The sequence below is a fragment of the Bos mutus genome, chromosome 14 (genome assembly GCF_027580195.1).
Source record: "Bos mutus isolate GX-2022 chromosome 14, NWIPB_WYAK_1.1, whole genome shotgun sequence".
In the NCBI taxonomy this organism is placed as follows: Eukaryota; Metazoa; Chordata; class Mammalia; order Artiodactyla; family Bovidae; genus Bos; species Bos mutus.
Genome location: NC_091630.1, coordinates 68,322,777 through 68,349,119, shown reverse-complemented (window position 1 = coordinate 68,349,119; position 26,343 = coordinate 68,322,777). Strand labels below are relative to the sequence as shown.

The following is a 26,343-nucleotide window of genomic DNA, read 5'->3' as shown; positions in this document are numbered from 1 at the left end:
GTCCAGGTTAAAAGGGTGGACTATTTGGGTTCATAGTTATTGCCCAGCTACTTTTTAGCTGTGCAACTTCAAGAAAGTCACTTTTTTTTGGTCACTTGTAAAATCATAATACTGATAGTATTTACCTCACCAGCTTCTTGTGAGGATTCAGAGATTTTGAACAGAAACTGGCATATGGAAATCACTTATGAAGTTTTGAAATAGTATCTGGGAATCACTGGGTCACTTGGATAAGGTCCTAGCTTATCCAAGTCACGAGTATATTTTGCCAAGCACTATGTTTAATGGACCTGGTGTTCTTGCCTGGGAAATCCCATGGACAGAGGAGCCTGGTGGCTCCTGTAGGACTGCAGTCCTACAGTCCATGTGGTCACAAAAGAGTCAGACACAGCTTAGCAACTAAACAACAGCAGGATTTCAACTGCAAATACTTTTATTTATACAAGTGATGATCACATGCTACTTGCTCATCCTTGCAAGTAGATCTCCTCCCCTGCTCTTCAAAATCTCAACTTTGTAGAGAAGTTTGAACAATTCTAAGGGTCTAAACATCACCCCAATCTCTCAAAACTACCTCCTTGAAAATGGCTCCCTTCCACAGGGAAGGACCTGTGGGCGTACATTTTAAAGCTAGAGGAGGGTGAGGAGCCTCATTGTCTGGACCAGCTCCAGGGTCAACCTGTGGTCACACCCTCTGGATGTTCAGGAGATATTGATGGTCTGTGTGGCATCTGTACCATTTCCGCTGGGGTTTCGCTGTGTCCTTTGGCCAGGCCGTGGGCTGTTGCCTCGGCGACTTGGACTGAGACAACAGCCCCTGTCACAAATCGCTCTTTACTGTCTGATTTTCCACTAGGACCCTCAAAGACCCGCCAGACTGGACCAAGGCCTCTGGAGCCCTTCCCAAGAACCTTCTTGCTTGGAAGATTAGCAGTTTCTTCTCAAGCACCGCTCTCAACTTGGCTAAACACCTTGAAACAGTTCCAGCAAGACGTATGTCCCTCAGATCCCAGGGCAGGTAGGCGCTTGTGCGCGTCCAGCGCTTCTGCTCGTAGCCATGTGGTCCTGACCACCTGGCAGTTACTGTGTATATTACTTACATACGTGTGCATATGTAAGTGTGTATGTGTGCTGTGCTTAGTTGCTCAGTCATGTCTGACTCTGCAACCCCTTGTACTGTAGCCTGCCAGGCTCATCTGTCCATGGGATTCTCCAGGCCAGAATACTGGAGTGGGTTGCCATGCCTTCCTCCAGGGGGTCTCCCCAACCCAGGGATTGAACTCAGGTCTCCCAGGTTGCAGGTGGATTCTTCACCATCTGAGGCACCAGAGAGTGAGTATATGTGTATGTACATATCTATGTTTATGTGTCTGTGGTTTAAAAAGTGTTGTTTCTAGAATTTACCATAACTACTGCTGTGTGTGTACCCCCAGAAGTCATAGGTTGAAATCTTAACTGCATATCGTATATATTTATAAAATGCATGTATTATAGTGAAGGGCAGGGAATCCAGTGTGCTACAGTCCATGGGGTCACAATGAGTCCAACAGGACTTAGTGACTGGCCAACAACAATGCATATGTATGTGTGAGTGTATGTGTCTATGCATGTATATGTTTATATATCTGTGGTTAAAACCCACTCCAGTATTCTTGCTTGGAGAAGTCCATGGACAGAGGACCCTGGCAGGCTATAGTCCATGGGGTCACAAAGAGGGGGACACGACTGAGAGACTAACATTTTACTTTTCATTGTTTAGTTTTAGATGAAAAAGGAGAGTTTCTATCTTTGGCATGTGACTAATGACTATGTTTATGCTTCTAAGAAAGGATTAATTTTTCAGTTCACAGGAAAATAAGAGTGGGGAAGAGGAAGATTCATGGAGGAGCGATATAAGAGTGAAACGAGAGATGGAGTTTAAAAGTGTGCCTGTGTGTTAGTATATTTGAGTTTGATAATAAGGACAGTGAAGAACAGAAAGAGAAAAGCTGTGAGTGCTTGAGTCCCCTTAATGGGAAGAATAGAGGTCTTCGGAAAACATAGGCATCATGTTACTCTCTGATGACCATGCAGTGGCACTGTTGACAGGAGACAGCTTCCTGCTGTCACTTCCAAATTATGGTGTGTGCATTCTAGGGAAGTGCAAGACTGTCCCTTAAGATGCCTGAAGAAAACATTTTGTTGTTGTTGTTTAGTCGCTAAGTCGTGTCTGACTCTTTTGCAACCCCATGGAGTGTAGCCTGCCAAGCTCCTCTGTCCATGGAATTTCCCAGTGCTATTTCCTTCTCCTGGGGATCTTGCCTGCCCAGGGATCGAACTAGCATCTCCTGCATCAGCAGGTGGATACTGTACACTGAGTCACCAGATACTAGAACTCCAAATTCTATTAAGATTTTATCTTGAGAAAATAGAAATACACTAAACTTTGCTAGTAGTGAATATATGATTGATACTGGCTCCGGCAGTGGCACCCCACTCCAGTACTCTTGCTTGGAAAATCCCATGGACGGAGGAGCCTGTTAGGCTGCAGTCCATGGGGTCGCTAAGAGTTGCATACGACTGAGCGACTTCACTTTCACTTTTCACTTTCCTGCATTGGAGAAGGAAATGGCAACCCACTCCAGTGTTCTTGCCTGGAGAATCCCAGGGACGGGGGAGCCTGGTGGGCTGCCGTCTCTGGGGTCGCACAGAGTTGGACAGGACTGAAGTGACTTAGCATAGCACTGGCTCCGTCACTCATCACTTAAGTAGAGGATTCTGCATCACGTGGTCTGCAAGAGGAATGGGAGCTCTGTAACTCAGAGTTGGTGGCAGCTACCTCATTCTGAGCTTACAGTGACGTATTGTAGTTTGCATGTTCTTGGTGAAATGGATTTATACACTATATTACTGATTATGATAATTTAACACTCTTAAAATGTATAAGTGACTTAAAATGTTTCCTGCAAAGAAACTGCTGGTCAAGATGGTCCTAATAATTCAAGTCAATAATAACAACAATGGAAAAATGGAAAAACAGCATGCCCCATCCTGGTTTGAACTTTTTCTCAGATATATTGTGAGCTAAAAACAGTGGCTATTGGTGATATGTTATCTAGCAGCTTTTTTTTTTTTTTTTTTAGAAAATATACCCACTTAGTCAATCTTTTTGAAATGAAAGTGATATTTTTGGTAATAAATGAGGAAATAATGGCCTTTGAAGAAAACTCATGGTTTGGTGAAAGAATTTTGAAAGTGCATGTTTAAAGATACTTTCATCACTATGTGATTTTTGTTCCTGAGATTAAGACTGATTTATTTTATCTGTACAACTCTTATATGTCAATATCAAAAGTGCTTTAAAAGTGAATTTTCTAATTTGTTAACAAACTATCCAAATGAAGCCTTTAGGTGGGTTTTAAGATCATCTGTAAAAATATAACTATTACATACCTTCCTTTAATTTGTTAAACAAAGAGATTAACATTACAGAAGATGGAAATGTATTGATCAAGCATAAGACTTGTATATGAATACGCTTTTCCACAAGCACCTGTGTTGCTTTGTGAAGAATATTTTTCAACTAGGCAACGATTAAAATGAAAAACCAAAATAAGTTTAGAACCAGGCCATCAAATCACTGTATCACAAAATGTCATATCCAGGCTTTCGAAAGCAGTGGTACATGTTCAGTCATACTTCCTAACTAAAATCAGGCTTCCCTGGTAGCTCAGCTGGTCAAGAATCTGCTTGCAATGCAGGAGACCCCGGTTCAATTCCTTGGTCAGGATCATCCCCTGGAGAAGGGATAGGCTACCCACTCCAGTAGCTTCCCTTGTGGCTCAGACTGTAAAGAGTCTGCCTGCAGTGTGGGAGCCCTGGGTTCGACTCCTGGGTTGGGAAGATCCCGGGAGAAAGGCATGGCGGCCACTGCAGTATTCTTTAGAACCAGGCTATCAAATAGCTATATGACGAAATGTTATATCCAGACGTAAAAAGCAGTGGTACTTGTTCAATCATACTTCCTTGCTAAAATTAGTGATATTAATAGTACTTTAGGGTAAGGCAGGAAAGTTTATATCATTAATCAGTACACTAAAATAAAATTTATTTAACTCATTTCTTATTTTATTTAAAGTTTATTTTTGTATATTTTCTTATACACAATCATATTAGGTGTTTTATGCATTTTATTTTTATGCATTTTATTTATGTACTAGGTACTGTTATAAATGCTCTACTTCTATTAATTACTTTAATTACTCTCACAACACCTAATGTAAATACTGTTGTCTCTATTTAAAAAATGAGGAAGCTGAGGCACAGATAAGATAAGAAGCTGCCAGGAGCAATTAGCTAATATGTGGCAGATTGAAGATATATTAGTATAATAATGCGTGTATTTAACTTATACATAAACTGTTACAGTTTAAAATCAACAAACAGACCGATAGACATACAGGATTGCACTTGAGAGACTATTTGTCTAATGCTAATAGGCATAGTGATGAGTTAGCGGTGTGCTCACAGGAAATTCAATCCAACATTCAGTATAGTATATTAGCATTTATAAAACACATGGTGGTCTTAATTAATTCCCATAATAAGCGTCCAGAGGTAGTTGTGTTGAACTCAAGAGCACAAGCATATAAAATAATGTTTAATGGAGTCTGATGGACCTGGGTATGAAGTTGAGCATTACCACTCAACCATATCTGTGACTGAAGGTATTTCCTATCTTCTTTGGATTTCATTTTGTTAATTTTCAAAGTAGGCAAGCCAATATATATCCTTGTGGGTTACTGTAGGACTAAATGACACATTATAATTTAACATAGGGTCGTGGTCAAGAACGTAGATTGAGGAACTAGACTGCCGGGTTTGAATTCTAGCTCTGCCCATTATTCCTGGCCACTTTCTTTAAGTTGTATGTTTTCTCTCTACCTTAATTTCCTCTCCTGGAAAAATGGGCTAATAATCCTGCCTACCTTACAGAAATATATGTGGACTCATTCCTGCAGTGTTTAAGATCTAGCACATAAGAAAAACTCAACAAATGATGGCCATTATTAGTAAACAGAAAGTGCTTAAAATAGTGGGCACTCAATAAATAACAACTGCTTGTTGTGGTTGTACGCACTGAGCACATTGAGTTGGGTTCAGTTCAGTCGCTCAGTCGTGTCCGACTCTTCTGCAACCCCATGAACTGCAGCACGCCCGGCCTCCTGGTCCATCACCAACTCCCAGAGCCTACCCAAACTCATGTCCATTGAGTCGGTGATGCCATCCAACCACCTCATCCTCTGTTGTCCACTTCTCCTTCTGCCCTCAACGTTTCCCAGCATCAGGGTCTTTTCAAATGAGTCAGCTCTTTGCTCCAGGTGGCCAAAGTATTGGAGTTTCAGCTTCAACATCAGTCCTTCCAATGAATACCCAGGACTGATCTCCTTTAGGATGCACTGGTTAGATCTCCTTGATGTCCAAGGGTCTCTGAAGAGTCTTCTCCAACAGCACAGTTCAAATGCATCAATTCTTTGGCACTCAGCTTTCTTTAAGTCCAACTCTCACATCCATACATGACTACTGGAAAAGCCATAGCCTTGACTAGACGGACCTTTGTTGGCAAAGTGATGTCTCTGCTTTTTAATATGCTGCCTAGGATGGTCATAACTTTCCTTCCAAGGAGTAAGCGTCTTTTAATTTCATGGCTGCAGTCACCATCTGCAGTGATTTTGGAGCCCCCCAAAAATAAAGGCAGCCACTGTTTCTACTGTTTCCCCATCTATTTGCCATGAAGTGATGGGACTGGATGCTATGACCTTAGTTTTCTGAGTGTTAAACTTTTAAGCCAGCTTTTTCACTGTCCTCTTTCACTTTCATCAAGAGGCCCTTTAGTTCTTCTTCACTTTCTGCCATAAGGGTGGTGTCATCTGCATATCTGAGGTTATTGATATTTCTCCCGGCAATCTTGACTGCAGCATATGCTTCTTCCAGCCCAATGTTTCTCATGATGTACTCTGCATAGAAGTTAAATAAGCAGGGTGACAATATACAGTCTTGATGTACTCCTTTTCCTATTTGGAACCAGTCTGTTGTTTCATGTCCACTTCTAACTTGCTTCCTGACCTGCATACTGGTTTCTGAAGAGACAGGTCAGTTGGTCTGATACTCCCATCTCTTTCAGAATTCTCCACAGTTTATTGTGATCCACACAGTCAAAGGCTTTGGAATAGTGAAGAGAGCAGCTGCTACTGCTGCTGCTAAGTCGCTTCAGTCGTGTCCGACTCTGTGCGACCCCATATACGGCAGCCCACCAGGCTCCCCTGTCCCTGGGATTCTCCAGGCAAGAACACTGGAGTGGGTTGCCATTTCCTTCTCCAGAGCATGAAAGTGAAAAGTGAAAGTGAAGTCGCTCAGTCGTGTCCGACTCCTAGCGACCCCATGGACTGCAGCCTACCAGGCTCCTCTGTCCATGGGATTCTCCAGGCAAGAATACTGGAGTGGGGTGCCATTGCCTTCTCTGGAATAAAGCAGAAACAGATGTTTTTCTGGAACTCTCTTGTTTTGGGGATGATCCAGTGGATGTTGGCAATTTGATCTCTGGTTCCTCTGCCCTTTCTAAAACCAGCTTGAACATCTGGAAGTTCACGTATTGCTGAAGCCTGGCTTGGAGAATTTTGAGCATTACTTTACTAGTGTGTGAGATGAGTGCAATTGTGCGGTAGTTTGAGCATTCTTTGGCCTTGCCTTTCTTTGGGATTGGAATGAAGACTGAGCACATTAGTCATGATCATACAGTTAAGAAGCATCCTGGTATCTTATTTCTGGGTTTCCATGCATGGAAAATTGCCTTCTGAAGGATGTAAGCAAAAATGTGCTCCACACTTAGTCTTGAGTGCGTAAGAAAGGCAGCATTAGGGTCTGAATAGGATTTGGAGAGGTAGAAAACATGAAGAGGTAATGATGTAAAAGCCAAGAGATAGGAAAAGCAAAAGCAAGTTTGCGGAAGATGAATATAGTGTTTTGGCCGAAGCAGAGCTGCCTTAAAAGATTAATAGTGTTGGGGATTTACCTGGTGGTCCAGTGGTTAAGACTCTGAGCTTCCAATGCAAAGGGCATGTGTTCCATCCCTGGTTAGGGAACTGAGATCCCACATGCTGTGTGTCCTTGCCAAAACCCAAAAACATCCACACAAACAACAATAATGAAAAAGATTAACAGGGATGTATTTGGGTAGAATTAGAACAGGAAAAAATTCAAGAAGTGAGGAGGCAAAAGAGAAGTTTGTTGTGCTTATCTAGGCATGAGTGGTAAGGGTCAGAACAAAAGGAACCTTGGAGGGAAGGAAAAAGGGAGTGCAGATGAAAGATAGCCTTCAAAAGAGAAATCAGCAGAGCTTGGACACAGTAAATGACAGGTGAGCAAATGGAAGAAGACAGAATAACACCAGGATTTTCACTTAAGTTGGTGTGGCATGTACGATGGCATTATGAAGAGCAAAAGTAATAGTTAGAAGGGCAGTGATAGGTTTGACTTTTTATGTTGAATATGAATTAATAGAGAAACATTTTAAGTAAAATGTCCAGGGGCATTTAGAAAATTTAGATTGCTCTGGTCCACAGATGGAATTGGAAGTCATCTGCATGGAGGACAGAACTGAAGGAGGTCTTTATTATCTCGAGATTTATAGTGGAAAGATCATTTAAATAACTTTGTACAGAACAACAATACATACCTGTAAATAGTGGAAAAACTTAAAAGGGAAAAAGTAATTACAGTTATTTATATCTTGTATTAAAAAAAATTCTATTCTAATTCCAACTGTCCACTTATTTCTAGAATGAGCAAAGAATTAGTTTCTTATTGTCACTGTTTTATATACCCAGTGAATCTGAGCACTAGTCTCTAGGAATCTGCACTCTGTCTTACTTTCTAAAAAAATTGTGTAAATGTACATTTATTTTCTAAACTTTTGTCATCACAAAGTTTTTTTTAAAAAAAATGATTGGTATATTGATTTGAGTTTTGTCTGGTCTTTTATGCACAAATTTCACACATAGTTAAAAAGTCAGTCTTGACTCTGTGACATGTAGTGGAAGTTTAAAGATTCTTTTAGCAAGCAATCTGAATGCAAGATTCTTTGATATTTTTATTATTGTTTCCCTTGAACCATCTTTTTGATATATTTTTTTAAAATTGTGGTAAAAGACACATAATATAAACTGCATTAATACCATCTACAACATTTTCAAGAGTGCAGTTCAGTAGTGTTAAGTATATTCACGTTGTTTGCAACCAGTCTTCAGAAATCTTAGTCGTGCAAAACTGAAATGCCATCACCATTAAACAACAATTCTCTATGTCTCCTTTCCCCTAGCTCCTAAAAACCACCATTGTAACATTTTCTTTTCTTTCTTTCTTATTTATTTTTTTAATGTTTAACCATACTGCAGGCATGTGGGATCATAGTTCCCTGATCAGGGGTTGAACCCATGCTCCCTGCAGTGGAAGGGCAGAGTCTTAACCATTGGACTGCTAGGGAAGTTCCCATTATATTATATTCTCGGTGTCTCTGAGTTTGAGTACCTAGATACTTGCTGTAAATGTAATCAAACACAGTATTTGTCTTTTTGTTACCGGATTGCTGCTGCTAAGTCGCTTCAGTCGTGTCCAACTCTGTGCAACACCGTAGACAGCAGCACACCAGGCTCCCCTGTCCCTGGGATTCTCCAGGCAAGAATACTGGAGTGGGTTGCCATTTCCTTTTCCAATGCGTGACAGTGAAAAGTGAAAGTGAAGTTGCTCAGTTGTGTCTGACTCTTAGCGACCCCTTGGACTGTAGCCAACCAGGCTCCTCCATCAATGGGATTTTCCAGGCAAGAGTACTGGGCTCTTGTTGCCAAAACAACGTCAAGCTCTCCGACGTCGGCCTAACAACCAGTGGCACCCAGGAAAGCAGCTAGACACTTTCTGCAGGAGCCCCACGTTCGTGGCCCCAGAATTCTTCCTAGGGATGACTTAGGCAGGCCCAGCCGTGGATGTGTGCAGCCTCGACGGCGTCCTGTACACCATGGTAACTAGACGCCTCCTCTTTGGGGGACAAGATTTCTGGGAACTCCAGCAGCGTGTGCTTAGAGGGCAGTAACATGTGCCCAAATACATATCCAATCGGATAATAGACTTACTATGAAGAATGCAAATGCTCAACTTACCAACAAGGTACTTTAGATGATGTTTGCCAGCATTCATGTGTGAACAAGGGCCAGGAGGAGCCAATCCCGCCAGCCTGTGAAGAGCACTCCCACCCAGGTTACCTCCTGGGCCTCGGACCTCTGCCACCGTCATGTGGCCTGTGGCCTCCAGGTGGTAGACAGGTCTCCCCAGTGGACAAATGCCATTACTAGAAAGTGTGAGATGATCCTGGGTCGGTGGAAGGACCAGATCCAGGGCTTCGATGTACTCAGAGGTAGTGACAGCGTGCACGTGAGTGAATCCTGCATGGGGGCCCGCACCATCGTTGTGAGGCCAGCTGTTTCCTCCGACCTCAGCAGCGAAGAACATACACCTCCCGCCAAGCCCTGAGATGCCCATGCTTAAACCCGACTGAGTTTGGGAGACCATCCAGCAGCAGGAGAACCGGGAGTCAGGGAGAAGGCCAGAGAGCCTGCCACACGCCAACCCTGCCCGGAGGCAAGGACCGTTACCCGCAGCCCAGCCCCCTCCACTCACAACACCCACGATGCCAGCAGCGCCCTAGCCACAGATCACGCCAGTGACCGCCACGACACGTGCGGGACCAGGCTCACCTGCGGCACCTGCGGCAGGCGTGACAGCAGCCACACCCGTGACACCAGCGTAACTCGTGACACGAGAGACGCCCGTGACACGATCAGCACCTGCGGCAGCTGCGATACCACGGGTACCAGCCTCATCTGTGATGCCAGCACCAGCCGTGACACAAGCCACACCTGGTACACCAGCCCTCCCATGAAGCCCTAAGCACCCAGGACGCCACTGGGGAATGCAATATTGATGACACCCTTGACACCCACGATGCCTGCATGACCAGGGACACCAGCCTCACACGTGACCCCAGAGGCACTCATGACCCCAGAGGCACCCATGGCCCCCGTGGTGACCACGCCATCCATGATACTTCTGTCACTAACATCCGTGACACCAGGGGCACCCGCAACACTGAGGGCACTCACGGCACCTGTGACTCCTGCAACACCAGTGGCACCCATGACTCCGGCGATAAAGCTGCAGGAGAAACACACTGCCTCCCGCATGTGCCTGGTGCGGCAAGCTCCACTTTTTGGACACCCTGAGAATATGTCCCCAGTCACTCCCCGTGGCCTCACCCAGAAAAAGAAGGGAGTGCCTGGGAGAATCTGGAGGTGTCTGTCTGAGTATATTTGCTTGGACTGCCCAGCAAGAGGGCTAATAATAAAGTGGTACCAGAAACAGCCAATGGATGACCTGCCAAGCTCCCCAGGACCTGATCATGTTCCCAGCTGGACGATGGGATTCAAGTCCAGCACCCCCACCGCCTAAAGCAAAGCCTCCTATCCAAAATCCTGGCCAGCTCAGACGATGCTCTAGTGTGGTCTGGGCATCCAGAAGAGGCACCACCCTGGCCCGACTGCCCCTCCTTCCCTGCTGGGTGAAACTTCAGAGACTGGACTGTGCCCTGGGGCGTGTCCCGCATCCCTCAAGCGTCTGCCTATCATGTTGGTGGGGAGGGGACAGTTATTGCCAACACCTTGGATCTTCTCTTGGTTCACTCCTAAGTTGGTATAGTTAATAGTTTATTAGCATAGTTCGACTTATCACGGTTAGTAGAGTTGTGAGGAATAGAATACTTGTACAGCACTGTTAGCATCCTCAGTATTGTTAGTACAGTTAGCATTCTTGGTGACGGCTTAGTGGTACTTCGTATAGTTCCTGGTATAGTTGGTACAGTTAGGTAATTAGTATAACTTAGGGGTGGTTAGTATAGTTAGGGATGCAGGACCTCATGGCCTTCTCTGCTAAAAAGGTGGCTCATATGGAAATGTATGCGTTCCTTCACACAGTCGTTGAAGGCCACGTTGTCAATGTGAAGTTGGCCCGGCGTGTTCTGACCACAGGAGTGGTAGCCATCAAGGCCATTACTAAGACAAATCAGAGCTTCGCCAGCATCCAGGAACTGTTTTGAGAGGTTAACAGCGTGAGAATCTTAAACCACCCGAATGTTGTCAACCTCCTGGAAGTGATTGACACTGAGGAGACTGTGTTTATAGTAATTGAGTTCCTCCGCGGGGCAGACTTGTTCACCCTCAAGGACGCCAAAGACAGAGGCGGAGGCCCAAGGCCAGTTCTGCCAGCTGGACTCGGCTCTGCAGAACTGCTAGCAGCGCGGTGTGGTGCCCGGGGACTTGAAGCTGGGCAACCTCCGCCTTGATGCGAAGAACAACGTCAAGCTCTCCCCGACTTTGGCCAAACAACCAGTGGCACCCAGGAAAGCAGCTAGACACTTTGTGCGGGAGCCCTGCGTTCATGGCCCCAGAAGGATTCCTAGGGATGCCTTAGGCAGGCCCAGCCGTGGACGTGTGAAGCCTCGACGGCGTCCTGTACACCATGGTAACTAGGCGCCTCCTCTTTGGGGGACAAGATTTCTGGGAGCTCCAGCAGCGTGTGCTTAGAGGGCAGTAGCATGTGCCCAAATACATATCCAATCGGATAATAGACTTACTCTGAAGAATGCAAACGCTCAACCTACCAACAGAGGTACTTTAGATGATGTTTGCCAGCATCCATGTGTGAACATGGGCCAGGAAGAGCCACTGCCGCCAGCCCGTGAAGAGCACTCGCTCCCAGGTTACCTCCTGGGCATCGGGCCTCTGCCTCCGTCGTGCGGCCTGTGGCCTCCAGGTGGTAGACAGGTCTCCCCAGTGGACAAATGCCATTACTAGAAACTGTGAGATGATCCTGGGCTGGTGGAGGGACCAGATCCAGGGCTTCGACGTACTCAGTGGTAGTGACAGCGTGCACGTGAATGAACCCTGCATGGGGGCCCGCGCCATCGTTGTGAGGCCAGCTTTTTCCTCCGACCTCAGCAGCGAAGAACATACACCTCCCGCCAAGCCCTGAGATGCCCATGCTTAAACCCGACTGAATTTGGGAGACCATCCAGCAGCAGGAGAACCAGGAGTCAGGGAGAAGGCCAGAGAGCCTGCCACACCCCAACGCTGCCCGGAGGCAAGGACCGTTACCCCCAGCCCAGCCCCATCCACTCACAACACCCATGATGCCAGCAGCGCCCTAGCCACAGATCACGCCAGTGACCGCCACGCGACACGCAAGGGGACCAGGCTCACCTGCGGCACCTGCGGCAGGCGTGACAGCCCAGCCACACCGTGACACCAGCGTAACTCGTGACACGAGAGACGCCCGTGACACGATCAGCACCTGCGGCAGCTGCGATACCACGGGTACCAGCCTCATCTGTGATGCCTGCACCAGCCGTGACACAAGCCACACCTGGTACACCAGCCCTCCCATGAAGCCCTAAGCACCCAGGACGCCACTGGGGAATGCAATATTGATGACACCCTTGACACCCACGATACCTGCATGACCAGGGACACCAGCCTGCGTGACCCCAGAGGCACACGTGACCCCAGAGGCACCCATGGCCCCCGTGGTGACCACGCCATCCATGATACTTCTGTCACTAACAACCGTGACACCAGTGGCACCCTCAACACTGAGGGCACTCACAGCACCTGTGACTCCTGCAACACAAATGGCCCCCATGACACCGATGGTAAAGTTGCAGAAGAAACCTACTGCCTTCCGCATATGCCTTTCGTGGCAAGCTCCACTCTTTTTGAGCACCCCGAGAATATGTCCCCAGTCACTCCCCGTGGCCTCACCCAGAAAAAGAAGGGAGTGCCTGGGAGAATCTGGAGGTGTCTGTCTGAGTATATTTGCTTGGACTACCCAGCAAGAGGGCTAATAATAAAGTGGTACCAGAAACAGCCAATGGATGACCTCCCAAGCTCCCCAGGACCTGGTCATGTTCCCCCCTGGATGATGGGATTCAAATCCAGCAGCCCCACCACCTAAAGCAAAGCCTCCAATCCAAAATCCTGGCCAGCTCAGACGATGCTCTAGAGTGCTCTGGGCATCCAGAAGAGGCACCACCCTCGCCCGACTGCCCCTCCTTCCCTGCTGGGTGAAACTTCAGAGACTGGACTGTGCCCTGGGGCATGTCCCGCATCCCTCAAGCTTCTGTCTGTCATGTTGGTGGGGAGGGGACAGGTGTTGCCAACACCTTGGATCTTCTCTTGGTTCACTCCTGAGTTGGTATAGTTAATAGTTTATTAGCATAGTTAGATTTATCACGATTGATATAGATGTGAGGAATAGAATACTTGTATAGCACTGTTAGCATACTCAGTATTGTTAGTACAGTTAGCATTCTTGGTGATGGCTTAGTGGAACTTCGTATAGTTACTGGTATAGTTGGTACAGTTAGGTAATTAGTATAGCTTAGTGGTAGTTAGTATAGTTACGGATTCAGGAACTCATGTCCATGTGTGTTAAAAATGTGGCTCATACTGAAATGTATGCGTTCATTCACACAGTCATTGAAGGCCACGTTGTCAATGAGAAGTTGGCCAGTGTGTTCTGACCACAGGAGTGGTAGCCATCAAGACCGTTACCAAGACAAATCAGAACTTCGCCAGCATCCAGGAACTGTTTTGAGAGGTTATCAGCATGAGAATCTTAAACCACCCGAATGTTGTCAACCTCCTGGAAGTGATTGACACTGAGGAGACTGTGTTTATAGTAATGGAGTTCCTCCAGTGGCAGACTTGTTCACCCTCAAGGACGCCAAAGACAGAGGCGGAGGCCCAAGGCCAATTCTGCCAGCTGGACTCGGCTCTCCAGAACTGCTAGCATCCCGGTGTGGTTCCCGGGGACTTGAAGCTGGGCAGCCTCCTCCTTGATGCCAACAACAACGTCAAGGTCTCCGACTTTGGCTTAACAAGCAGTGGCACCCAGGAACGCAGCTAGACTCCTTCTGCGGGAGCCCCGCTTTCATGGGCTCCAGAATGCTTCCTATGGATGCCTTAGGCAGGCCCAGCCGTGGACGTGTGAAGCCTCGATGGCGTCCTGTACACCATGGTAACTAGACGCCTCCTCTTTGGGGGACAAGATTTCTGGGAGCTCCAGCAGCGTGTGCTTAGAGGGCAGTAGCATGTGCCCAAATACATATCCAATCAGATAATAGACTTACTCTGAAGAATGCAAACGCTCAACCTACCAACAGAGGTACTTTAGATGATGTTTGCCAGCGTCTATGTGTGAACATGGGCCAGGAGGAGCCACTGCCGCCAGCCTGTGAAGAGCACGCCCACCCAGGTTACCTCCTGGGCATCCAGCCTCTGCCTCCGTTGTGGGGCCTGTGGCCTCCAGGTGGTAGACAGGTCTCCCCAGTGGACAAATGCCATTACTAGAAAGAGTGAGATGATACTGGGCTGGTGGAGGGACCAGATCCAGGGCTTGGCGTGCTCAGTGCTATTGATAGCGTGCCCAATGATCCCTGCATGGTGGCCCGCGCCATCGTTGTGAGGCCAGCTTTTTCCTCCGACCTCAGCAGCGAAGAACATACACCTCCCGCCAAGCCCTGAGATGCCCATGCTTAAACCCGACTGAATTTGGGAGACCATTCAGCAGCAGGAAACCAGGAGTCAAGGGAGAAGACCAGAGAGCCTGCCACGCCCCAACGCTGCCCGGAGGCAAGGACCGTTACCCCCAGCCCAGCCCCATCCACTCACAACACCCATGATGCCAGCAGCGCCCTAGCCACAGATCATGCCACTGACCGCCAGGACACGTGCGGGACCAGGATCACCTGCGGCAGGCGTGACAGCAGCCACACCCGTGATACCAGCGTTACCCGTGGCACCAGAGACGCCCGTGACACCATCAGCACCTGCGACAGCCGCGATACCACCGGTACCAGCCTCATCTGTGATGCCTGCCCCAGCCGTGACACAAGCCACACCTGGTACACCAGCCTCACCTATGAAGCCCTAAGCCCCCAGGAGGCCACTGGGGAATGCAATATTGATGACACCCGTGACACCCACGATACCTGCATCACCAGTGACACCTGCCTCGCACGTGACCCCAGAGGCACCCGTGACCCCAGAGGCACCCCGTGGCCCCCGTGGTGACCGCACCATCCATGATACTTCTGCCACTATCACCCGTGACACCAGGGTCACCTGCGACACTGAGGGCACTCACGGCACCTGTGACTCCTGCAACACCAATGGCACCCATGACACCGACGGTAAAGTTGCAGAAGAAACCCACTGCCTTCCGCATGTGCCTTGATGCAAGGACCAATCAGAGCTCCTCCGGCCTCAAGGAATGCAATCAAGAGATTAATAGCCTAAAAACAATAAGCCACCGAAATATTGTAAAACTACTGGAAGTTATTGACACGGAGGAGGCTCTATTTATAGTAATGGAGTACGTCAGTGGAGGAGACTTGTCCACCTACTTGGAGGCCAAAGGCCGCTTGACGGAGGGGGAGGCCCGAGGCCTGTTCTGCCAGCGGGTCTCGGCTCTGCAGCACTGCCACCAGCGGGGCGTGGTGCACCGGGATTTGAAGCTGGGCAACCTCCTCCTCGATGCCAACAACAACGCCAAGATCTCCGACTTCAGCCTTAGCAACCAGTGGCACCCACAAAAGAAGCTAGACACTTTCTGTGGCAGCCCCACGTTCATGGCCCCAGAACTCTTCCTGGGGAGGCCTTATACAGGCCTAGAGGAGGATGTGTGGAGCCTCGGTGGCATCCTGTACACCATAGTAACTGGATCCCTCCCCTTCAGGGGACAAGATTTCTGGGAGCTGTGGCAGCGTGTGCTTAGGGGGCACTACCATATGCCCAAATATTCATCTAACAAGATAACAGACTTACTAGACTGTATGGTAACACTGAACACTACCAAAAGAGGTACTTTAGAAGATGTTTGGCAGCATCCATGGGTGAACAGGGGCCAGGAGGAGCCACTCCCACCAGCCTGTGAAGAGCACCCTGGGGTGACAGTGGAGACAATACTGGGCTGGTGCAGAGACCAAATACCGGGCTTAGACATAAGCAGCGGCAGTGACATGAATGAACCCAAGGTGAGGACCCGCACCATCACTGTGAGACTGGGCGTTTCCTCCAACCTCAGCAGCCAAGAACATAAGCCTACTCCCAGCCCTGAGATGTCCATGCTTATTCCTGCCTGGCTTTGGGAGACCATTCAGCAGCAGGAGAACCAGGAGTCAACGGAGAAGACCAGAGAGCCTGCCACTCCCCTACCCTGCCCGGAGGCGAGGACCGTCACCCCCAGCCCAGCCCCCTCCACTTGCAACACACGCGATGCCAGCAGCCCGAGCCACCGATCATGCCGGTGAACACCACAACACGTGCAGGACCGGGCTCACCTGCGACACCTGCGACAGGCGTGACAGCAGCCACACCCGTGATACCAGCGTTACCCGAGGCACCAGGGACACCCGTGACACCATCAGCACCTGCGACACCATCAGCACCTGCGACAGCTGTGATACCAGAGGTACCAGCCTCACCTATGACGCCCTAAGCACCCCGGCCACTACTGAGCCGTGCAACGTATATGACACCCGTGGCACCTGCGATACCTGTGACACCAGTGTCACCAGTGACCGCTGCCTCACCCGTGACACCAGTGGCACCCATGACACCAGTGTCACCCGCGGACCCGCATCGCCCACAACACTCACAGAACCCATGGCACACAGGACAACCACATCCCCTGTGACAACACCTGTAACACCAATGGCACCCATGACATCAGCGGAAAGTCCCTGAAGGAACCACCTGCCTCCCGGATGTGCTGATGCGCAAAGCTCCACCCTTGTTGGGTAACCCGAGAATATGTCCCAGTCACTCCCTCTGGCCTCACCCAGAAAAAGAAGGGGGTGGCTGGAAGAATCTTGAGATGGCTCTCTAAATATATTTGCTATGGCCTGCCCATAAAGAGGGCTAATATTAAAGTGATAAAAGAAACAGCCAAAGGATGACCTGCAAAGCTCCCGATGACCTGGTCATGTTCCCACCTGGATGATGGGATTCAAATCCAGCACCTCCACCACCTTCAGGAAAGCCTCCTATCCAAAATCCTGGCCAGCTCTGAGGATGCTATGGAGTGGTCTGGGTGACCAGAAGAGGCACCACCCTGGCCTGGCTGCCCCTCCTCCCCTGCTGGGTGAAACTTCAGAGACTGGACTGTGCCCTGGGGCATGTCCTCCATCCTCCACACTTCTGTCTTTCATGTTGCTGGGGAGGGGATAATGCTTGTCATCTCCTTGGTTCTTCATAGTCTTAATAAACTTTATGCTCCAGAAAGATGCATCACACTCTGTTTTGCCTTCTCTCTGGTTTGAGAAGTGTGCAGTCATGTAGTACTTGGCGTTAATGACCTAAGAATTAGCACAATCATTCCCAAGAGCAACAATTGCTGCACTCCAGGGCAGAAAGATTATTATCCCCCTGCACTGACATTACCTAATATTTTCAGAAGGGTCAAAGGGAACTTTTGATCCCTGCAGCCTGTGTTAAAGGGACCAGGACGTCTGGGATAGGCTAATAAGTCCTGTGAACCAGCCGGTGTGTGGTGTGATCAGGTCCCCATGCAGATGACTTTCTTGAATATCCTGCAGCAGTTGGGTTCTCTCCTTCTCCCATGGGGAAGGGCCCTGATGTGTGAGATGTTTAAAAATTTTCTGATGTGGATCATTTTTAAAGTCTATTAAACTCGTTACAATATTGCTTCTGTTTTATATTCTGGTTTTTCGACCTGGAAGCTTGTGGAATCTTTGCTCCCCAACCAGGTTGAACCTGCAACCCCCTGTGCTGGAAGGTGAAGTCTTAACTACTGGACCACCAGGGAAGTCCCTCTTTTATCTTAATTTTTTTTTGTGTGGGTTTGACTACAGGGACTGGCTGACTATCAAAAATATTAGATTTGTCAGCGTTCCCTGGTTCCCTGGTTCAAGGAGCCACTGAACACAGGGGTGACTGGAACAGGGTCTTCTTCCCAGAGGCCTGGCTCTGGGGGCGCACGCTCTGGGGGCACACCCTCTCAGAGGCATCAGCTGCACCGTTCTGTGGGCTCTTGTGTGCTTACATGTCACTTGCTGACTGCGCATTTCTTCACCTCCACACGCAGAGCATTCTGGCCGCTCGCCCGCGAGCCACCTCCTGGCGCAGTCACAAAATGGTCTACAAGATTCTAAGACAATCAGGCTCTTTCTGTTTTTCTTCTCAGCTCTTAGCTCTTTGTTTTCTATATCAACAGAGTCACTGACTTTTTTTTTTTTTTTTTTTCTTCTCTTCACCTGGATTCTGTAGCAAGGATTCTGGGATCCTAGGAACTGGCCCAGTATACAAGGATCCTTCCCCTTTCTTCTCATTTCTTCATTACTGTCTCTCAGTTCTGCATCAGAAAAAAAAACCCATGTGCCAAGTTAGTGAAAACAGATCTCTCACTGCAGAGGGGGAGAAAGAGAGACACTGACAGACCAAACAATAATTATGTTAATTGGATGGGAAGGAGAGGAAGACTTGAATGGATTCTTCCTCTACTATAAAACAAAGGTAATCAGAGAGCAACGAACTCTGGATACATGGTACATCCTAATGGCAGTCAGGAAGGAATAAAGCAATCTGATGTGAGGAGATGGGCTGGGCTGCTGGTCATCCCACATCTGAGATGACATTCTCAGCTGGCTTTTAGGTGAACCCTTCTATCTCAAATGAGGGATTTCAATTCGTTCACAGGATAACCACTTTCAGCCATCAATTTCTCTGATAAACATCATTCATATGCACAGAGTGAAATGTGTTCATTTTGGATATTTCCTGAAATCCAACTCACTAATTCACAAAGCCTTGGGAGTATCTCCCTACAAGATGCTTATTAATTACAAAGTTGAACTTTAAATCTACATTGGAGAAACTTCACAGACACCACCTTAAACACATGGTCAAAGTCTACCTCGCTAGTAATAAAATGTGTCAACCTCGTATACCTTTGTGGAGCTTCCCTGGTAGCTCAGCCATAAAGAATCTTCCTGCCAATGCAGGAGACATGGGTCTGAGTGTTCAATCCCTGGGTCAGGAAGGTCCCCTGGAGAAGGAAATGGCAACACACTCCAGTGTTCTTGCCTAGAAAATCCCATGGACAGAGGAGCCTGGCGGGCTACAGTCCATGGGGTTGCAAAGGAGTTGGACACAACTGAGCAACTAAACAACAACCTCATGCACCTCTGGATGCGACGCACCGGGAAGGGGATACCATCGTGTCTGTGCAGAGACCTTCCCAACCATCTCGTCCACACAGCGTAGTGAGCACAGTACCACGTCTCCTGTGTGCTGTCCTCCTGTGCACTTCCCCACTCTTACTCCAAATCACAGCAATGATGCCTGTGCATGTGGATGCTGAAATATCTTAAGTTCAGTTGACATTACCAACAACAATCATCAGACAATGGAACTGTGTTGATGCAAAACAAGCCCTCATTCTACTTGGGGAAAAATTCAATTAACAACGGAATCATGTAGAGCCACCCGGTGGTGATGGAGATTTAGTGGCATACTGCAGTTGAAAGCTGCCTGTAGGGGCCATGGGGCTATTTCCCCTTTATTCTTGCTTTGCCAGCCCCCAGCAACCATGCTGGTTGCCACTCATCACAAATCAAATGAAACAAAAATCACCAGGGGTTAAAAAGCCTACACTGGATTATAGTCACGCCATTTGGAACATAAAATTTTACTGGTAATTGCATTCTGCTGAATAAATATCCTGACATCAGCTTATGGCACATAGTATTCTGATGGTGATTATTTTCATTTAAATGTGTCTGCCTCTAAATAAAATAGGAAAAGGTACAATGACACGAGGTTTGGAGATGGAATGGATAGTCTGTTCATTAAACCAGAGGTTCTGGCGTGGAGTTAGGATTGTGGGTGAAACAAATTACACAGAGATTTATTTCACATTATGTCTTTGCAAAGTTATCTACTGAAGCCATACACTTAACGGTTTTCAAACTCTGTTGTATGTATATAGAGCCAGGGGCCAGAAGTACAGAAGCTGAGGCTCTTTCCCAGACATTCTGTATTCGAATCTTTAGGAGCAGGACTCAGGAATCTACACTCTTAACACAGTTCTCAAGTCTTCAGTGAACTGCCATTTTGACGAATACTGTTCTAAATGTTTACCAGTCTTATTCCAAGGTATCAACGATGATTCAAGTATAAATTGATCTAAAAAGCACAAAGTCTACCACTGGAAATAGGCCAAGGAACAGCAAGTATGATTCATGGGTCAAATCTGACTCACCAACTGTTCTTACATATAAAGTTTTATTGGAACACAACCATGTTTATTTGTTTACAAATTATCTACAGCCACTAAAGGCAGAGGAAACAGAGATCAAATTGCCAACATCTGCTGGATCATCGAAAAAGCAAGAGAGTTCCAGAAAAACATCTGTTTCTGCTTTATTGACCATGCCAAAGCTTTTGACTGTGTGGATCACAATAAACTGTGGAAAATTCTGAAAGGGATGGGAAATACCAGACCCCCTAACCTGCCGCTTGAGAAACCTGTATGCAGGTCAGGAAGCAACAGTTAGAACTGGACATGGAACAACAGATTGGTTCCAAATAGGAAAACGAGTACGTCAAGTCTGTATATTGTCACCCTGCTTATTTAACTTATATGCAGTGTACATCATGAGAAACACTGGGCTGGAAAAAGCACAAGCTGGAATCAAGATTGCCAGGAGAAATATCAATAACCTCAGATATGCAGATGACACCACCCTTATGGCAGAAGTGAAGAACTAAAAAGCCTCTTGATGAAAGTGAAAGAGGAGAGTGAAAAGTTGGCTTAAAGCTCAACATTCAGAAAATGAAGATCATGGCACACAGTACCCAAAACAAAACCAGAGAAAGTTCTAGATATATTTTTACTATTTTTATGATCATTCTTTATTTTTTTATTAATTTTTTTAAAAAAATTTAAGTCCTCTATTATTTCTTTAATTTTCACTTTTATAACCTACTATTACTTTGCAACAACAACAAAAAAAAGACTCTTATTTTTTTTAAAGCAAACTTCATATATATATTTTTTATAATTTTTGTGACCTTGTTTTTTTTCTTCTTCTCTTTAACATTGTATTTTTGAAATTCCAGACTCTACTCTAGATTTTTAACTTTTGCTTTGTGGTATTTGTTATCAATAGTGTACCTATATTTTCTTTATAATTTTTGCGACTTGGTTTGTTTTCTGTTTTTTCTCTTTTTCCTTCTTCTTTTCTTTAACATTGTATTTTTGAAATTCCAAACTCTACTCTAGATTTTTAATTTTTGCTTTTATATATTTGTTACCAATTTTGCACCTTTAAGAACCCAATCTTCAGTACCCATTTTTCAGTAGAGAGCGAGATTACTGGCTTGACTGCTCTCTCCCTCTTTGGACTCTCCTTTTTCTCCACCAGGTCACCTGTGTCTCCTCCCTAACCCCTCTCGACTCTATGCAACTCTGTGAATTTCTGTGTGTTCCAGACAGTGGAGAACACTTAGGGAACTGATTACTGGCTGGATCTGTCTCCCTCCTTTTCATTCCCCCTTTTATCCTCCTGACCACCTCTGTCGCCTTCCTCCTTCTTCTCTTCTCTGTATAATTCCGTGAACATCCTGAGCGGTACAGTTGTGGAGTGCACATAAGGAAGTGATTACTGGCTAGCCTGCTCTCTCCTCTATTGATTCCACCTCATCTCATTCAGGTCACCTCTAACTCCCTCCTCCCTCTTCTCTTCTCCATGTAACGCTGTGAACGCTGGGTGACCCTCATGGTGGAGAAACTTTTCATCTTTAACGTAGATGTTTTATCAGTGGTGCTGTATAGAAGCAGAAGTTTTGAAACTACTGTAAAAATAAGACCGATAACTTACTTAAGCAGGAGGCTTAAGTCCAACCCCTAACTCCAGGGAACTCCTGACTCCAGGGAACATTAATTGACAGAAGCTCATCAAACGCCTCCATACCTACACTGAAACCAAGCACCACACAAGAGCCAACAAGTTCCAGGGCAAGACATACCAAGCAAATTCTCCAGCAACACAGGAACACAGCCCTGAGCTCCAAGATACAGGCTGCCCAAAGTCACCCCAAAACCATAGACATCTCATAACTCATTACTGGACACTTCATTGCACTCCACAGAGAAGAAATACAGCTCCACCCACCAGAACACCAACACAAGCTTCCCTAACCAAGAAACCTTGACAAGCCACCTGTACAAACCCACACACAGTGAGGAAACGCCACAATAAAGAGAACTCCACAAACTGCCAGAATACAGAAAGGACACCCCAAACTCAGCAATTTAAACAAGATGAAGAGATAGAGGAATACCTAGCAGGTAAAGGAACAGGATAAATGCCCACCAAACCAAACAAAAGAGGAAGAGATAGGGAATCTACCTGATAAAGAATTCTGAATAATGATAGTGAAATTGATCCAAAATCTTAAAATCAAAATGGAATCACAGATTAATAGCCTGGAGACAAGGATTGAGAAGATGCAAGAAAGGTTTAACAAGGACCTAGAAGAAATAAAAGAGAGTCAATATATAATGAATAATGCAATAAATGAAATCAAAAACACTCTGGAGGCAACAAATAGTAGAATAACAGAAGCAGAAGATAGGATTTGTGAATTAGAAGATAGAATGGTAGAAATAAATGAATCAGAGAGGAAAAAAGAAAAATGAATTAAAAGAAATGAGGACAATCTCAGAGACCTCCAGGACAATATTAAACGCTACAACATTCGAATCATGGGGGTCACAGAAGAAGAAGACAAAAAGAAAGACCATGAGAAAATACTTGAGGAGATAACAGTTGAAAACTTCCCTAAAATGGGGAAAGAAATAATCACTCAAGTCCAAGAAACCCAGAGAGTCCCAAACAGGATAAACCCAAGGCGAAATACCCCAAGATACATATTAATCAGATTAACAAAGATCAAACACAAAGAACAAATATTAAAAGCAGCAAGGGAAAAACAACAAATAACACACAAGGGAATTCCCAGAAGGATAACAGCTGATCTTTCAATAGAAACTCTCCAAGCCAGGAGGGAATGGCAAGACATACTTAAAGCGATGAAAGAAAATAACCTACAGCCCAGATTATTGTACCCAGCAAGGATCTCATTCAACTATGAAGGAGAAATCAAAAGCTTCTCAGACAAGCAAAAGCTGAGAGAATTCAGCACCACCAAACCAGCTCTCCAACAAATACTAAAGGATATTCTCTAGACAGGAAACACAAAAACGGTGTATAAATTCGAACCCAAAACAATAAAGTAAAAGACAGTGGGATCATACTTATCAATAATTACCTTAAACATAAATGGGTTGAATGCCCCAACCCAAAGACAAAGACTGGCTGAATGGATACAAAAACAAGACCCCTACATATGCTGTCTACAAGAGATACACCTCAAAACAGGGGACACATACAGACTGAAAGTCAAGGGCTGGAAAAAGATTTTCCATGCAAACAGGGACCAAAAGAAAGCAGGAGTAGCAATACTCACATCAGACAAAATAGACTTTAAAACAAAGGCTGTGAAGAGAGACAAAGACGGTCACTACATAACGATCAAAGGATCAATCCAAGAAGAAGACATAACAATTATAAATATATATGCACCCAACATGGGAGCACCACAATATGTAAGGCAAATGCTAACAAGTATGAAAGGAGAAATTAACAATAACACAATAACAGTGGGAGACTTTAATACCCCACTCATACCTATGGATAGATCAACTAAACAGAAAATTAACAAGGAAACACAAACTTTAAACAATACAATAGACCAATTAGACCTAATTGATATCTATAGGACATTTCATCCCAAAACAATGAATTTCACCTTTTTCTCAAGCACACATGGAACCTTCTCCAGGACAGAACACATCCTGGGTCATAAATCTAGCCTTGGTAAATTCAAAAAAAAACTGAAATCATTCCAAGCATCTTTTCTGACCACAATGCAGTAAGATTAGATCCCAATAACAGGAGAAAAACTATTAAAAATTCCAACATATGGAGGCTGAACAACACGCTGCTGAATAACCAACAAATCACAGAAGAAATCAAAAAAGAAATCAAATTTGCATAGAAACGAATGAAAATGAAAACACAACAATGCAAAACCTGTGGGACACTGTAAAAGCAATCCTCAGGGGAAAGTTCATAGCAATACAGGCATACCTCAAGAAACAAGAAAAAAGTCAAATAAATAACCTAACTCTACACCTAAAGCAGCTAGAAAAGGACGAAATGAAGAACCCCAGGGTTAGCAGAAGGAAAGAAATCTTAAAAATTAGGGCAGAAATAAATGCATAAGAAACAAAAGAGACCATAGCAAAAATCAACAAAGACAAGAGCTGGTTCTTTGAAAGGATAAATAAAATTGACAAACCATTAGCCAGACTCATCAAGAAACAAAGGGGAAAAAAAAAAAAAAAAAAGGGACGAAAATCAAATCAATAAAATTAGAAATGAAAATGGAGAGATCACAACAGACAACACAGAAGTACAAAGGATCGTAAGAGACTACTATCAGCAATTATATGCCAATAAAATGGACAACGTGGAAGAAATGGACAAATTCTTAGAAAAGTACAACTTTCCAAAACTGGACCAGGAAGAAATAGAAAATCTTAACAGACCCATCACAAGCACAGAAATTGAAACTGTAATCAAAAATCTTCCAGCAAACAAAAGCCCAGGTCCAGATGGCTTCACAGCTCAATTCTACCAAAAATTGAGAGAAGAGCTAACACCTATCCTACTCAAACTCTTCCAGAAAGTTGCAGAGGAAGGTAAACTTCCAAACTCATTCTATGAGGCCACCATCACCCTAATACCAAAACCTGACAAAGATGCCACAAAAAAAGAAAACTACAGGCCAATATCACTGATGAACATAGACGCAAAAAAATCCTTAACAAAATTCTAGCAATCAGAATCCAACAACACATTAAAAAGATCATACACCATGACCAAGTGGGCTTTATCCCAGGGATGCAAGGATTCTTCAATATCCGCAAATCAATCAATGTTATACACCACATTAACAAATTGAAAAATAAAAACCATAGGATTATCTCAATAGATGCAGAGAAAGCCTTTGACAAAATTCAACATCCATTTATGATAAAAAAGAAAACTCTCCAGAAAGCAGGAACAGAAGGAACATACCTCAACATAATAAAGCTATATATGACAAACCCACAGCAAACATTATCCTCAATGGTGAAAAATTGAAAGCATTTCCTCTAAAGTCAGGAACAAGACAAGGGTGCCCACTTTCACCATTACTATTCAACATGGTTTTGGAAGTTTTGGCCACAGCAATCAGAGCAGAAAAAGAAATAAAAGGAATCCAAACTGGAAAAGAAGAGGTAAAACTCTCACTGTTTGCAGATGACATGATACTCTACATAGAAAACCCTAAAGACTCCATCAGAAAATTACTAGAACTAATCAATGATTATAGTAAAGTTGCAGGATATAACATCAACACACAGAAATCCCTTGCACTCCTATACACTAATAATGAGAAAACTGAAAGAGAAATTAAGGAAACAATTCCATTCACCATTGCAACTGAAAGAATAAAATACTTAGGAATATACCTACCTAAAGAAACTAAAGACCTATATATAGAAAACTATAAAACACTGGTGAAAGAAATCAAAGAGGACACTAATAGATGGAGAAATACACCATGTTCATGGATTGGAAGAATCGATATAGTGAAAATGAGTATACTACCCAAAGCAATCTATAGATTCAATGCAATCCCTATCAAGCTACCAACGGTATTCTTCACAGAGCTAGAACAAATAATTTCACAATTTGTATGGAAATACAAAAAACCTCGAATAGCCAAAGCGATCTTGAGAAAGAAGAATGGAACTGGAGGAATCAACCTGCCTGACTCCAGGCTCTACTACAAAGCCAGTCATCAAGACAGTATGGTACTGGCACAAAGACAGAAATATAGATCAATGGAACAAAATAGAAAGCCCAGAGATAAATCCACGCACATATGCACACCTTATCTTTCACAAAGGAGGCCAGAATATACAATGGATTAAAGACAATCTCGTTAACAAGTGGTGCTGGGAAAACTGGTCAACCACTTGTAAAAGAATGAAACTAGAACACTT

At 45.2% G+C, this 26,343-nt stretch overlaps 2 long non-coding RNA genes across 3 annotated transcripts in view; one reads left to right on the top strand and one right to left on the bottom strand.

The window, feature by feature from the left end:
- Positions 1–484: 484 nt before the first annotated feature.
- Positions 485–12,310, top strand: LOC138990715 (uncharacterized). Its single transcript, XR_011466801.1, has 3 exons — positions 485–1,018; positions 1,183–1,332; positions 8,635–12,310. It is a non-coding gene; the product is annotated as an uncharacterized lncRNA (long non-coding RNA).
- Positions 12,311–15,387: 3,077 nt separating this feature from the next.
- Positions 15,388–26,343, bottom strand: part of LOC138990713 (uncharacterized) — a 99,890-nt gene continuing 88,934 nt past the window's right edge. For both annotated transcript variants that reach the window (XR_011466800.1, XR_011466799.1), the window contains one exon: positions 15,388–18,513. This is a non-coding gene — a long non-coding RNA (uncharacterized lncRNA). The remainder of the gene's footprint in view (positions 18,514–26,343) is intronic.